Source organism: Oncorhynchus masou, chromosome 18, assembly GCF_036934945.1.
Source record: "Oncorhynchus masou masou isolate Uvic2021 chromosome 18, UVic_Omas_1.1, whole genome shotgun sequence".
Lineage (NCBI taxonomy): Eukaryota > Metazoa > Chordata > Actinopteri > Salmoniformes > Salmonidae > Oncorhynchus > Oncorhynchus masou.
The window spans coordinates 13,743,443-13,758,666 of record NC_088229.1 but is presented as its reverse complement, the minus strand read 5'-3'; the positions used below and the strand labels follow the sequence as shown (position 1 = coordinate 13,758,666).

The 15,224-nt window shown below is 35.1% G+C and overlaps 1 pseudogene; it reads right to left on the bottom strand.

Moving 5' to 3' along the window:
* LOC135504002 (zinc finger protein 385A-like) overlaps positions 1–13,627 on the bottom strand; it is a 163,403-nt pseudogene extending 149,776 nt beyond the window's left edge.
* Positions 13,628–15,224: the final 1,597 nt, after the last annotated feature.

Sequence of the window (15,224 nt, the reverse complement as noted above, 5' to 3'; positions counted from 1 at the left end):
GTTTTGAATGTAAAGGCATGCTTTTTAAATGTAAAGGCATGTGTTTAAAATGTAAAGGCATGTGTTTTAAATGTGTTTTAAATGTAAAAGCATGTGTTTTAAATGATAAGGCATGTGTTTTAAATGTAAAGGCATGTGTTTTAAATGCGTTTAAATGTAAAGGCATGAGTTTTAAATATAAAGACATGAGTTTTAAATGTAAAGGCATCCGTTTTAAATGCGTTTTAAATGTAAAGGCATCCGTTTTAAATGTAAGGGCATCCGTTTTAAATGTGTTTTAAATGTAAAGGCATGAGTTTTAAATGTAAAGGCATGAGTTTTAAATGTAAAGGCATGAGTTTTAAATGTAAAGGCATGTGTTTTAAATGTAAAGGCATGTGTTTTAAATGTAAGGGCATCCGTTTTAAATGTGTTTTAAATGTAAAGGCATGAGTTTTAAATGTAAAGGCATGAGTTTTAAATGTAAAGGCATGAGTTTTAAATGTAAAGGCATGAGTTTTAAATTTAAAGGCATGTGTTTTAAATGTAAAGATATATGTGTTAAATGCGTTTTAAATGTAAAGGCATCTGTTTTAAATGTAAAGGCATGTGTTTTAAATGTAAAGGCTTGAGTTTTAAATGTAAAGGCATGAGTTTTAAATGCGTTTTAAATGTAAAGGCATGTGTTTTGAATGTAACGGCATAAGTTTTAAATGTAAAGCCATCCGTTTTAAATGCGTATTAAATGTAAAGGCATGTGTTTTAAATGTAAAGGCATGCGTTTTAAATGTAAAGGCATGTGTTTAAAATGTAAAGGCATGTGTTTTAAATGCATATTAAATGTAAAAGCATGTGCTTTAAATGTAAAGGCATGCTTTTTAAATGTAAATGCATGAGTTTTAAATGTAAAGGCATGCGTTTTAAATGTAAAGGCATGTGTTTTAAATGCGTTTTAAATGTAAAGGCATGAGTTTTAAATGTAAAGGCATGAGTTTTAAATGTAAAGGCATCCGTTTTAAATGTGTTTTAAATGTAAAGGCATGCGTTTTAAATGTAAAGGCATGCGTTTTAAATGTAAAGGCATCCGTTTTAAATGCGTTTTAAATGTAAAGGCTTGAGTTTGAAATGTAAAGGCATGTGTTTTAAATGTAAAGGCATCCCTTTTAAATTTGTTTAAAATGTAAAGGCATGTGTTTTAAATGTAAAGGCATCCGTTTTAAATGCGTTTTAAATGTAAAGGCATGAGTTTTAAATGTAAAGGCATGAGTTTTAAATGTAAAGGCATGCATTTTAAATGTAAATGCATGTGTTTTAAATGTAAAGGCATGCGTTTTAAATGGAAAGCCATTTGTTTTAAATGTAAAGGCATCCGTTTTAAATGTGTTTTAAATGTAAAGGCATGTGTTTTAAATGTAACGGCATGAGTTTGAAATGTAAAGCCATCCGTTTTAAATGCGTATTAAATGTAAAAGCATGTGTTTTAAATGTAAAGGCATGCGTTTTAAATGTAAATGCATGAGTAATAAATGTAAAGGCATGCATTTTAAATGTAAAGGCATGGGTTTCAAATGTAAAGGCATGTGTGTTAAATGTGTTTTAAATGTAAAAGCATGCGTTTTAAATGTAAAGGCATGTGTTTTAAATGTAACGGCATGAGTTTCAAATGTAAAGACATCTGTTTAAAATGCGTATTAAATGTAAAGGCATGAGTTTTAAATGTAAAGGCATGAGTTTTAAATGTAAAGGCATGAGTTTTAAATGTAAAGGCATGTGTATTAAATGTAAAGGCATGTGTTTTAAATGTGTTTTAAATGTAAAGGCATGAGTTTTAAATGTAAAGGCATGAGTTTTAAATGTAAAGGCATGTGTTTTAAATGTAAATACATGCGTTTTAAATGTAAAGCCATGTGTTTTAAATGTAAAGGCATCCGTTTTAAATGCGTATTAAATGTAAAGGCATGCGTTTTAAATGTAAAGGCATGTGTTTTAAATGTAAATGCATGAGTTTTAAATGTAAAGGCATGCGTTTTAAATGTAAAGGCATGTGTTTAAAATGTAAAGGCATGTGTTTTAAATATTTTTTCAATGTAAAAGCATGTGTTTTAAATGTAAAGGCATGTGTTTGAAATGTAAAGGCATGAGTTTTAAATGTAAAGGCATCTGTTTAAAATGCATTTTAATTGTAAAGGCATGTGTTTTAAATGTAAAGGCATGCATTTTAAATGTAAAGGCATGGGTTTTAAATGTAAAGGCATGTGTTTGAAATGTAAAGGCATGAGTTTTAAATGTAAAGGCATCTGTTTAAAATGCATTTTAATTGTAAAGGCATGTGTTTTAAATGTAAAGGCATGCATTTTAAATGTAAAGGCATGGGTTTTAAATGTAAGGCATGTGTTTTAAATGCGTTTTAAATGTAAAGGCATGTGTTTTAAATGTAAAGGCATGCGTTTTAAATGTAAAGGCATGTGTTTTAAATGCGTTTTAAATGTACAGGCATGTGTTTTAAATGTAAAGGCATGCGTTTTAAATGTAAAGACATGTGTTTTAAATGCGTTTTAAATGTAAAAGCATGTGTTTAAAATGTAAATGCATGTGTTTTAAATGCGTTTTAAATGTAAAGGCATGTGTTTTAAATGTGTTTTACATGTAAAGGCATGCGTTTTAAATGGAAAGCCATTTGTTTTAAATGTAAAGGCATCCGTTTTAAATGTGTTTTAAATGTAAAGGCATGTGTTTAAAATGTAAAGGCATGTGTTTTAAATATTTTTTCAATGTAAAAGCATGTGTTTTAAATGTAAAGGCATGTGTTTGAAATGTAAAGGCATGAGTTTTAAATGTAAAGGCATCTGTTTAAAATGCATTTTAATTGTAAAGGCATGTGTTTTAAATGTAAAAGCATGTGTTTTAAATGCGTTTTAAATGTAAAGGCATGAGTTTTAAATGTAAAGGCATGAGTTTTAAATGTAAAGGCATGAGTTTTAAATGTAAAGGCATGTGTTTTAAATGTAAAGGCATGCATTTTAAATGTAAAGGCATGTGTTTTAAATGCGTTTTAAATGTAAAGGCATGTGTTTTAAATGTAAAGGCATGCGTTTTAAATGTAAAGGCATGTGTTTTAAATGCGTTTTAAATGTACAGGCATGTGTTTTAAATGTAAAGGCATGCGTTTTAAATGTAAAGACGTGTTTTAAATGCGTTTTAAATGTAAAAGCGTGTGTTTAAAATGTAAATGCATGTGTTTTAAATGCGTTTTAAATGTAAAGGCATGTGTTTTAAATGTGTTTTACATGTAAAGGCATGCGTTTTAAATGGAAAGCCATTTGTTTTAAATGTAAAGGCATCCGTTTTAAATGCGTATTAAATGTAAAAGCATGTGTTTTAAATGTAAAGGCATGCGTTTTAAATGTAAATGCATGAGTTTTAAATGTAAAGGCATGCATTTTAAATGTAAAGGCATGGGTTTCAAATGTAAAGGCATGTGTGTTAAATGTGTTTTAAATGTAAAAGCATGCGTTTTAAATGTAAAGGCATGTGTTTTAAATGTAACGGCATGAGTTTCAAATGTAAAGACATCTGTTTAAAATGCGTATTAAATGTAAAGGCATGTGTTTTAAATGTAAAGGCATGCGTTTTAAATGTAAAGGCATCCGTTTTAAATGCGTTTTAAATGTAAAGGCATGAGTTTGAAATGTAAAGGCATGTGTTTTAAATGTAAAGGCATCCCTTTTAAATTCGTTTAAAATGTAAAGGCATGTGTTTTAAATGTAAAGGCATTCGTTTTAAATGTAAAGGCATCCGTTTTAAATGCGTTTTAAATGTAAAAGCATGCGTTTTAAATGTAAAGGCATGTGTTTTAAATGTAACGGCATGAGTTTCAAATGTAAAGACATCTGTTTAAAATGCGTATTAAATGTAAAGGCATGTGTTTTAAATGTAAAGGCATGCGTTTTAAATGTAAAGGCATCCGTTTTAAATGCGTTTTAAATGTAAAGGCATGAGTTTGAAATGTAAAGGCATGTGTTTTAAATGTAAAGGCATCCCTTTTAAATTCGTTTAAAATGTAAAGGCATGTGTTTTAAATGTAAAGGCATTCGTTTTAAATGTAAAGGCATCCGTTTTTAATGTAAAGGCATCCGTTTTAAATGCGTTTTAAATGTAAAGGCATGAGTTTTAAATGTAAAGGCATGAGTTTTAAATGTAAAGGCATGAGTTTTAAATGTAAAGGCATGTGTTTTAAATGTAAATACATGCGTTTTAAATGTAAAGCCATGTGTTTTAAATGTAAAGGCATCCGTTTTAAATGCGTATTAAATGTAAAGGCATGCGTTTTAAATGTAAAGGCATGTGTTTTAAATGTAAATGCATGAGTTTTAAATGTAAAGGCATGCGTTTTAAATGTAAAGGCATGTGTTTAAAATGTAAAGGCATGTGTTTTAAATATTTTTTCAATGTAAAAGCATGTGTTTTAAATGTAAAGGCATGTGTTTGAAATGTAAAGGCATGAGTTTTAAATGTAAAGGCATCTGTTTAAAATGCATTTTAATTGTAAAGGCATGTGTTTTAAATGTAAAAGCATGTGTTTTAAATGCGTTTTAAATGTAAAGGCATGAGTTTTAAATGTAAAGGCATGAGTTTTAAATGTAAAGGCATGAGTTTTAAATGTAAAGGCATGTGTTTTAAATGTAAAGGCATGCATTTTAAATGTAAAGGCATGGGTTTTAAATGTAAGGCATGTGTTTTAAATGCGTTTTAAATGTAAAGGCATGTGTTTTAAATGTAAAGGCATGCGTTTTAAATGTAAAGGCATGTGTTTTAAATGCGTTTTAAATGTACAGGCATGTGTTTTAAATGTAAAGGCATGCGTTTTAAATGTAAAGACATGTGTTTTAAATGCGTTTTAAATGTAAAAGCATGTGTTTAAAATGTAAATGCATGTGTTTTAAATGCGTCTTAAATGTGAAGGCAAGAGTTTTAAATGTAATGGCATGAGTTTTAAATGTAAAGGCATCCGTTTTAAATGCGTTTTAAATGTAAAGGCATGTGTTTTAAATGTGTTTTACATGTAAAGGCATCCGTTTTAAATGCGTTTTAAATCTTTAAATGTGGCCAATCCTGAGCCAGAACACATAGCAATACATGCACACACACACACACACACACACACACACACACACACACACACACACACACACACACACACACACACACACACACACACACACACACACACACACACACACACACACACACACACACACACACACACACACACACACACACACACATTACGCACACACACACACACACGTGCACACACACACACACACACACACACACACACACACACACACACACACACACACACACACACAGCGCAGCTAAAAGACTGACACATATACAGTTTTAAATGTAAAGGCATGAGTTTTAAATGTAAAGGCATGAGTTTTAAATGTAAAGGCATGTGTTTTAAATGTAAAGGCATGTGTTTTAAATGTAAGGGCATCCGTTTTAAATGTGTTTTAAATGTAAAGGCATGAGTTTTAAATGTAAAGGCATGAGTTTTAAATGTAAAGGCATGAGTTTTAAATGTAAAGGCATGAGTTTTAAATTTAAAGGCATGTGTTTTAAATGTAAAGACATATGTGTTAAATGCGTTTTAAATGTAAAGGCATCTGTTTTAAATGTAAAGGCATGTGTTTTAAATGTAAAGGCATGTGTTTTAAATGTGTTTTAAATGTAAAGGCATGCGTTTTAAATGTAAAGGAATGCGTTTTAAATGTAAAGGAATGCGTTTTAAATGTACAGGCATGAGTTTTAAATGTAAAGGCATGAGTTTTAAATGTAAAGGCATGCGTTTTAAATGTAAAGCCATTTGTTTTAAATGCGTTTTAAATGTAAACGCATGTGTTTTAAATGTAACGGCATGAGTTTTAAATGTAAAGCCATCCGTTTTAAATGCGTATTAAATGTAAAGGCATGTGTTTTAAATGTAAAGGCATGTGTTTTAAATGTAAAGGCATGCATTTTAAATGGAAAGCCATTTGTTTTAAATGTAAAGGCATCCGTTTTAAATGCGTTTTAAATGTAAAGGCATGTGTTTTAAATGTAACGGCATGAGTTTGAAATGTAAAGCCATCCGTTTTAAATGCGTATTAAATGTAAAAGCATGTGTTTTAAATGTAAAGGCATGCGTTTTAAATGTAAATGCATGAGTTTTGAATGTAAAGGCATGCTTTTTAAATGTAAAGGCATGTGTTTAAAATGTAAAGGCATGTGTTTTAAATGTGTTTTAAATGTAAAAGCATGTGTTTTAAATGATAAGGCATGTGTTTTAAATGTAAAGGCATGTGTTTTAAATGCGTTTAAATGTAAAGGCATGAGTTTTAAATATAAAGACATGAGTTTTAAATGTAAAGGCATCCGTTTTAAATGCGTTTTAAATGTAAAGGCATCCGTTTTAAATGTAAGGGCATCCGTTTTAAATGTGTTTTAAATGTAAAGGCATGAGTTTTAAATGTAAAGGCATGAGTTTTAAATGTAAAGGCATGAGTTTTAAATGTAAAGGCATGTGTTTTAAATGTAAAGGCATGTGTTTTAAATGTAAGGGCATCCGTTTTAAATGTGTTTTAAATGTAAAGGCATGAGTTTTAAATGTAAAGGCATGAGTTTTAAATGTAAAGGCATGAGTTTTAAATGTAAAGGCATGAGTTTTAAATTTAAAGGCATGTGTTTTAAATGTAAAGATATATGTGTTAAATGCGTTTTAAATGTAAAGGCATCTGTTTTAAATGTAAAGGCATGTGTTTTAAATGTAAAGGCTTGAGTTTTAAATGTAAAGGCATGAGTTTTAAATGCGTTTTAAATGTAAAGGCATGTGTTTTGAATGTAACGGCATAAGTTTTAAATGTAAAGCCATCCGTTTTAAATGCGTATTAAATGTAAAGGCATGTGTTTTAAATGTAAAGGCATGCGTTTTAAATGTAAAGGCATGTGTTTAAAATGTAAAGGCATGTGTTTTAAATGCATATTAAATGTAAAAGCATGTGCTTTAAATGTAAAGGCATGCTTTTTAAATGTAAATGCATGAGTTTTAAATGTAAAGGCATGCGTTTTAAATGTAAAGGCATGTGTTTTAAATGCGTTTTAAATGTAAAGGCATGAGTTTTAAATGTAAAGGCATGAGTTTTAAATGTAAAGGCATCCGTTTTAAATGTGTTTTAAATGTAAAGGCATGCGTTTTAAATGTAAAGGCATGCGTTTTAAATGTAAAGGCATCCGTTTTAAATGCGTTTTAAATGTAAAGGCTTGAGTTTGAAATGTAAAGGCATGTGTTTTAAATGTAAAGGCATCCCTTTTAAATTTGTTTAAAATGTAAAGGCATGTGTTTTAAATGTAAAGGCATCCGTTTTAAATGCGTTTTAAATGTAAAGGCATGAGTTTTAAATGTAAAGGCATGAGTTTTAAATGTAAAGGCATGCATTTTAAATGTAAATGCATGTGTTTTAAATGTAAAGGCATGCGTTTTAAATGGAAAGCCATTTGTTTTAAATGTAAAGGCATCCGTTTTAAATGTGTTTTAAATGTAAAGGCATGTGTTTTAAATGTAACGGCATGAGTTTGAAATGTAAAGCCATCCGTTTTAAATGCGTATTAAATGTAAAAGCATGTGTTTTAAATGTAAAGGCATGCGTTTTAAATGTAAATGCATGAGTAATAAATGTAAAGGCATGCATTTTAAATGTAAAGGCATGGGTTTCAAATGTAAAGGCATGTGTGTTAAATGTGTTTTAAATGTAAAAGCATGCGTTTTAAATGTAAAGGCATGTGTTTTAAATGTAACGGCATGAGTTTCAAATGTAAAGACATCTGTTTAAAATGCGTATTAAATGTAAAGGCATGAGTTTTAAATGTAAAGGCATGAGTTTTAAATGTAAAGGCATGAGTTTTAAATGTAAAGGCATGTGTATTAAATGTAAAGGCATGTGTTTTAAATGCGTTTTAAATGTAAAGGCATGAGTTTTAAATGTAAAGGCATGAGTTTTAAATGTAAAGGCATGTGTTTTAAATGTAAATACATGCGTTTTAAATGTAAAGCCATGTGTTTTAAATGTAAAGGCATCCGTTTTAAATGCGTATTAAATGTAAAGGCATGCGTTTTAAATGTAAAGGCATGTGTTTTAAATGTAAATGCATGAGTTTTAAATGTAAAGGCATGCGTTTTAAATGTAAAGGCATGTGTTTAAAATGTAAAGGCATGTGTTTTAAATATTTTTTCAATGTAAAGGCATGCGTTTTAAATGTAAAGGCATGTGTTTGAAATGTAAAGGCATGAGTTTTAAATGTAAAGGCATCTGTTTAAAATGCATTTTAATTGTAAAGGCATGTGTTTTAAATGTAAAAGCATGTGTTTTAAATGCGTTTTAAATGTAAAGGCATGAGTTTTAAATGTAAAGGCATGAGTTTTAAATGTAAAGGCATGAGTTTTAAATGTAAAGGCATGTGTTTTAAATGTAAAGGCATGCATTTTAAATGTAAAGGCATGGGTTTTAAATGTAAGGCATGTGTTTTAAATGCGTTTTAAATGTAAAGGCATGTGTTTTAAATGTAAAGGCATGCGTTTTAAATGTAAAGGCATGTGTTTTAAATGCGTTTTAAATGTACAGGCATGTGTTTTAAATGTAAAGGCATGCGTTTTAAATGTAAAGACATGTGTTTTAAATGCGTTTTAAATGTAAAAGCATGTGTTTAAAATGTAAATGCATGTGTTTTAAATGCGTTTTAAATGTAAAGGCATGTGTTTTAAATGCGTATTAAATGTAAAGGCATGCGTTTTAAATGTAAAGGCATGTGTTTTAAATGTAAATGCATGAGTTTTAAATGTAAAGGCATGCGTTTTAAATGTAAAGGCATGTGTTTAAAATGTAAAGGCATGTGTTTTAAATATTTTTTCAATGTAAAAGCATGTGTTTTAAATGTAAAGGCATGTGTTTGAAATGTAAAGGCATGAGTTTTAAATGTAAAGGCATCTGTTTAAAATGCATTTTAATTGTAAAGGCATGTGTTTTAAATGTAAAAGCATGTGTTTTAAATGCGTTTTAAATGTAAAGGCATGAGTTTTAAATGTAAAGGCATGTGTTTTAAATGTAAAGGCATGAGTTTTAAATGTAAAGGCATGTGTTTTAAATGTAAAGGCATGCATTTTAAATGTAAAGGCATGTGTTTTAAATGCGTTTTAAATGTAAAGGCATGTGTTTTAAATGTAAAGGCATGCGTTTTAAATGTAAAGGCATGTGTTTTAAATGCGTTTTAAATGTACAGGCATGTGTTTTAAATGTAAAGGCATGCGTTTTAAATGTAAAGACGTGTTTTAAATGCGTTTTAAATGTAAAAGCGTGTGTTTAAAATGTAAATGCATGTGTTTTAAATGCGTTTTAAATGTAAAGGCATGTGTTTTAAATGTGTTTTACATGTAAAGGCATGCGTTTTAAATGGAAAGCCATTTGTTTTAAATGTAAAGGCATCCGTTTTAAATGCGTATTAAATGTAAAAGCATGTGTTTTAAATGTAAAGGCATGCGTTTTAAATGTAAATGCATGAGTTTTAAATGTAAAGGCATGCATTTTAAATGTAAAGGCATGGGTTTCAAATGTAAAGGCATGTGTGTTAAATGTGTTTTAAATGTAAAAGCATGCGTTTTAAATGTAAAGGCATGTGTTTTAAATGTAACGGCATGAGTTTCAAATGTAAAGACATCTGTTTAAAATGCGTATTAAATGTAAAGGCATGTGTTTTAAATGTAAAGGCATGCGTTTTAAATGTAAAGGCATCCGTTTTAAATGCGTTTTAAATGTAAAGGCATGAGTTTGAAATGTAAAGGCATGTGTTTTAAATGTAAAGGCATCCCTTTTAAATTCGTTTAAAATGTAAAGGCATGTGTTTTAAATGTAAAGGCATTCGTTTTAAATGTAAAGGCATCCGTTTTTAATGTAAAGGCATCCGTTTTAAATGCGTTTTAAATGTAAAGGCATGAGTTTTAAATGTAAAGGCATGAGTTTTAAATGTAAAGGCATGAGTTTTAAATGTAAAGGCATGTGTATTAAATGTAAAGGCATGTGTTTTAAATGCGTTTTAAATGTAAAGGCATGAGTTTTAAATGTAAAGGCATGAGTTTTAAATGTAAAGGCATGTGTTTTAAATGTAAATACATGCGTTTTAAATGTAAAGCCATGTGTTTTAAATGTAAAGGCATCCGTTTTAAATGCGTATTAAATGTAAAGGCATGCGTTTTAAATGTAAAGGCATGTGTTTTAAATGTAAATGCATGAGTTTTAAATGTAAAGGCATGCGTTTTAAATGTAAAGGCATGTGTTTAAAATGTAAAGGCATGTGTTTTAAATATTTTTTCAATGTAAAAGCATGTGTTTTAAATGTAAAGGCATGTGTTTGAAATGTAAAGGCATGAGTTTTAAATGTAAAGGCATCTGTTTAAAATGCATTTTAATTGTAAAGGCATGTGTTTTAAATGTAAAAGCATGTGTTTTAAATGCGTTTTAAATGTAAAGGCATGAGTTTTAAATGTAAAGGCATGAGTTTTAAATGTAAAGGCATGAGTTTTAAATGTAAAGGCATGTGTTTTAAATGTAAAGGCATGCATTTTAAATGTAAAGGCATGGGTTTTAAATGTAAGGCATGTGTTTTAAATGCGTTTTAAATGTAAAGGCATGTGTTTTAAATGTAAAGGCATGCGTTTTAAATGTAAAGGCATGTGTTTTAAATGCGTTTTAAATGTACAGGCATGTGTTTTAAATGTAAAGGCATGCGTTTTAAATGTAAAGACATGTGTTTTAAATGCGTTTTAAATGTAAAAGCATGTGTTTAAAATGTAAATGCATGTGTTTTAAATGCGTCTTAAATGTGAAGGCAAGAGTTTTAAATGTAATGGCATGAGTTTTAAATGTAAAGGCATCCGTTTTAAATGCGTTTTAAATGTAAAGGCATGTGTTTTAAATGTGTTTTACATGTAAAGGCATCCGTTTTAAATGCGTTTTAAATCTTTAAATGTGGCCAATCCTGAGCCAGAACACATAGCAATACATGCACACACACACACACACACACACACACACACACACACACACACACACACACACACACACACACACACACACACACACACACACACACACACACACACACACACACACACACACACACACACACACACACACGCACACACACACACACACACGTGCACACACACACACACACACACACACACACACACACACACACACACACACACACACACACACAGCGCAGCTAAAAGACTGACACATATACAGTACATAACCTTACACACAGCATCTCTCACGACACAACACACACATCAAAATACATATTTTTGACACATGCTTCTTCCTCACACTAGCAAACAGTTAACCTGCAACACACACCCACACACAGTCTATGAAACACGGTGACTTACAGTGTTTCAGTAGCAGAGCTCCCATCCCCTGCAGCAGCAGTAGAGTTAGTACAGACGGACTAGCAGAGAGACTGGAAGGAAGGCTTCTGTCTCCCCTCACCCACGTGTGGACTATGAGACTAGAATACTAAACCATGCTGAATGACAGTATATTCTGTGGAGCACATTTGCTGCAAATGCATTGCATTGCTTGTCGGTGTATCTAGCCACACACTGAAATGTATGTATGACGCAGCTGTATGAATACACAATAGGATCTTTTCTCACATAATGTATCTTGGTAGAACAGCAAATTAAATCCTTTGAAGAACCCTGCAGCACCAAAGGAGAATGTTTACATTCATATGTGACAATGTATACACCCAACAACTTTCACATGTAGCCCTCACATGTTTTTGTGTGCTTGACTGTTGGTGCCGGATAGTTGCAGTATGCACAGCTGTATCACCTCAAACTCTCTCGGCAGGACATACAGGACAGTAAAGGACAGGAGAGAAGAGGACAGGAGAGAAGAGGACAGGACAGGAGAGGACAGGACATGAGAGGACAGAACAGGAAAGAAGAGGACATGAGAGGACAGGAGAGGAAAGGACAGGAGAGAAGAGGAGAAGAGAGGACAGGATAGGAGATAAGAGGATAGAAGAGGACAGGAGAGGATACGAGAGGACAGGAGAGAAGAGGATAGAAGAGGATGGAAGAGGACAGGAGATGACAGGATAGGAGAGGACAGGATAGGAGAGGACAGGATAGGAGATGACAGGATAGGAGAGGACAGGACAGGAGAGGACAGAACATGAGAGGACAGAACAGGAAAGAAGGGGACATGAGAGGACAGGAGAGGACAGGATATGAGATAAGAGGATAGAAGAGGACAGGAGAGGATATGAGAGGACAGGAGAGAAGAGGAGAGGACAGGAGAGGATACGAGAGGACAGGAGAGGACAGGACAGGAGAGGACAGGATAGGACAGGACAGGAGAGAAGAGGAGAGGACAGGAGAGGACATGATAGGAGAGGGCAGGATAGGAGAGAAGAGGATAGAAGAGGACAGGAGATGACAGGATAGGAGAGGACAGGATAGGAGAGGACAGGACAGGAGAGAAGAGGAGAGGACATGATAGGAGAGAAGAGGAGGGGATAGGAGAGGACAGGAGAGGAGAGGACAGGAGAGAAGAGGAGAAGAGAGGACAGGATAGGAGATAAGAGGATAGAAGAGGACAGGAGAGGATACGAGAGGACAGGTGAGGATAGGAGAGGACAGGAGAGGATACGAGAGGACAGGAGAGGATAGGAGAGGACAGGAGAGGATAGGAGAGGACAGGAGAGAAGAGGACAGGAGAGGACAGGAGAGGACAGGAGAGGAGAGGACAGGATAGGAGAGGACAGGAGAGGACAGGAGAGGACAGGAGAGAAGAGGACATGAGTGGAGAGGAGAGGACAGGATAGGGGAGGACAGGAGAGGATAGGGGAGGACAGGAGAGGATAGGAGAGGACAGGAGAGAAGAGAAGAGGAGAAGACATGATAGGAGAGAAGAGGACAGGAGAGAGCTGAAGCATGGTCATGTCATGTGACCAAACACATCTTAATGATATGCTTCCAACACAACACACTTTGACCTCCTGTTATCTGTCTGACACGGCAAATAGATGCTTTTGATTGTTACTATAATCATAATAATCCATAGGCTACATTTTTGCTGGTATTCAATAACACTTCAATAACACTACGACAGATAGCTTGAGCGTTGTTGAGACGTTGCGTGCATGAGACTATGATAAATAAATCAAGTTTTGAAGAATGCCTGATGCCTGATGAAATATTTGACCTCCCCAAAAATATCAAGACGCAGAGGAAAACGACAACAACTCACCCAAAATCATCGTGGCTTTTCCTTCTCTCTGCTCCCTCGTTTCTCCGTCTCTCCCTTTTCTCCAAAGGGACAATGGCTCCAAATTGTTTTCTTATTTTTTTCACCGCTCGTCTTTCTCTCTCTCTCTCTCTCTCTCTCTCTTCTCTCTCTCTCTCTCTCTCTCTCTCTCTCTTTCTCTCCAGCTGGCAAGTCAGAAAAGCAGAACTAAACGTGAGCGGAGACTGCTGCTACTACCACCTGCTACCACTGCTACCACTGCACACGCTGTCTGTCTGTCCCTCGCTTTGCCTTGCCTTGCGTCCGCCCTCACCAGGTGATTAACAGTATGTGAGGAGGAGGAGGTGGGGGGGGCGGGGTAATGCTGGTGCAGTTGTGCTGCCTGTCTGTCTCAGATAAGCCTCGGGGTTGGGGTGCGTCAGACACAAGAGGGAGGGGGAGCTACTGGCCAAAGTTGAACTACCTAATGACAGAATGAAGTCGAACTCCCCAATCACAGACTGAAGTCGAACTCCCCAATCACAGAATGAAGTCTAACTACCCAATCACAGAATGAAAAGCAGCTTCATCTAGATCTTCTACTCCAGAGAAGCCAGAAAATGTGATGGTCTCCAACACAGCTGACAAGCTATATCTGTTCAGTGGGAACATTTCTGAGATGGGAATACCTTGGTGTCAAACTGGTCTCTCTCTCTCTCTCTCTCTCTCTCTCTCTCTCTCTCTCTCTCTCTCTCTCTCTCTCTCTCTCTCTCTCTTATTTTTGGGGTTGTGTATAATCTAAAGGAACCTTACATGTCTGTGCTAAGTGTGCTCTGATTGGTGGCAGCCTCGACCAATGGGAGCAGCGGCAGGCACTTGCCATCATGCAGAGTGTAAGTCATGAAGGAGACAGCACTGGACTAATAATGTATGTGTGTGTCCCAGTCTATCTCCGCCCCCACCCCTCTCTCCTCACTCCTCCGCCCCCATCCCTCTCTCCTCACTCCTCCGCCCCCACCCCTCTCTCCTCACTCCTCCGCCCCCACCCCTCTCTCCTCACTCCTCCGCCCCCACCCCTCTCTCCTCACTCCTCCGCCCCCATCCCTCTCTCCTCACTCCTCCGCCCCCACCCCTCTCTCCTCACTCCTCCGCCCCCACCCCTCTCTCCTCACTCCTCCGCCCAGTGGAATGAACAGCATGTTTTGTCGGCTTGCGTCCGTCGCTTTCTCTCGTCGTTTATCGCCCCTGCCCCTCATTCCTCTGTTCTTTGACTCCATGTGACCGATGAACCCTTTTGTCCTCTCTTTCTCTCCTTCTCCCCATCCTCCTCTCACTCGTCAACCTATCAGGCTACGCATTCTGTCACCCTGCTCTATTGCCATCAAAGGACAGGATTTGGATGGAGGGACAGAAAAAGGGGAGGATGGGTAAAAAAGAGATGGAATAGAAAGTGACAGAGCAAGGAGGGGCAGAGATTAAACTAAAATGCAAACAGACAGAGGGATGTAGAGACTTGGAGTGACGAGAGGAGAGGACTGGGAGCAACGAGACAGAGAGGAGAGGACCGGGAGCAACGAGACAGAGAGATGAGAAAGGAGAGGACCGGGAGCAACGAGACAGAGAGGAGAGGACCGGGAGCAATGAGACAGAGAGACAAGAGAGGAGAGGACCGGGAGCAACGAGACAGAGAGACAAGAGAGGAGAGGACCGGGAGCAACGAGACAGAGAGACAAGAGAGGAGAGGACCGGGAGCAACGAGACAGAGAGACAAGAGAGGAGAGGACCGGGAGCAACGAGACAGAGAGAAGAGAGAGGAGAGGACCGGGAGCAACGAGACAGAGAGACAAGAGAGGAGAGGACCGGGAACAACGAGACAGAGAGACAAGAGAGGAGAGGACCGGGAGCAACGAGACA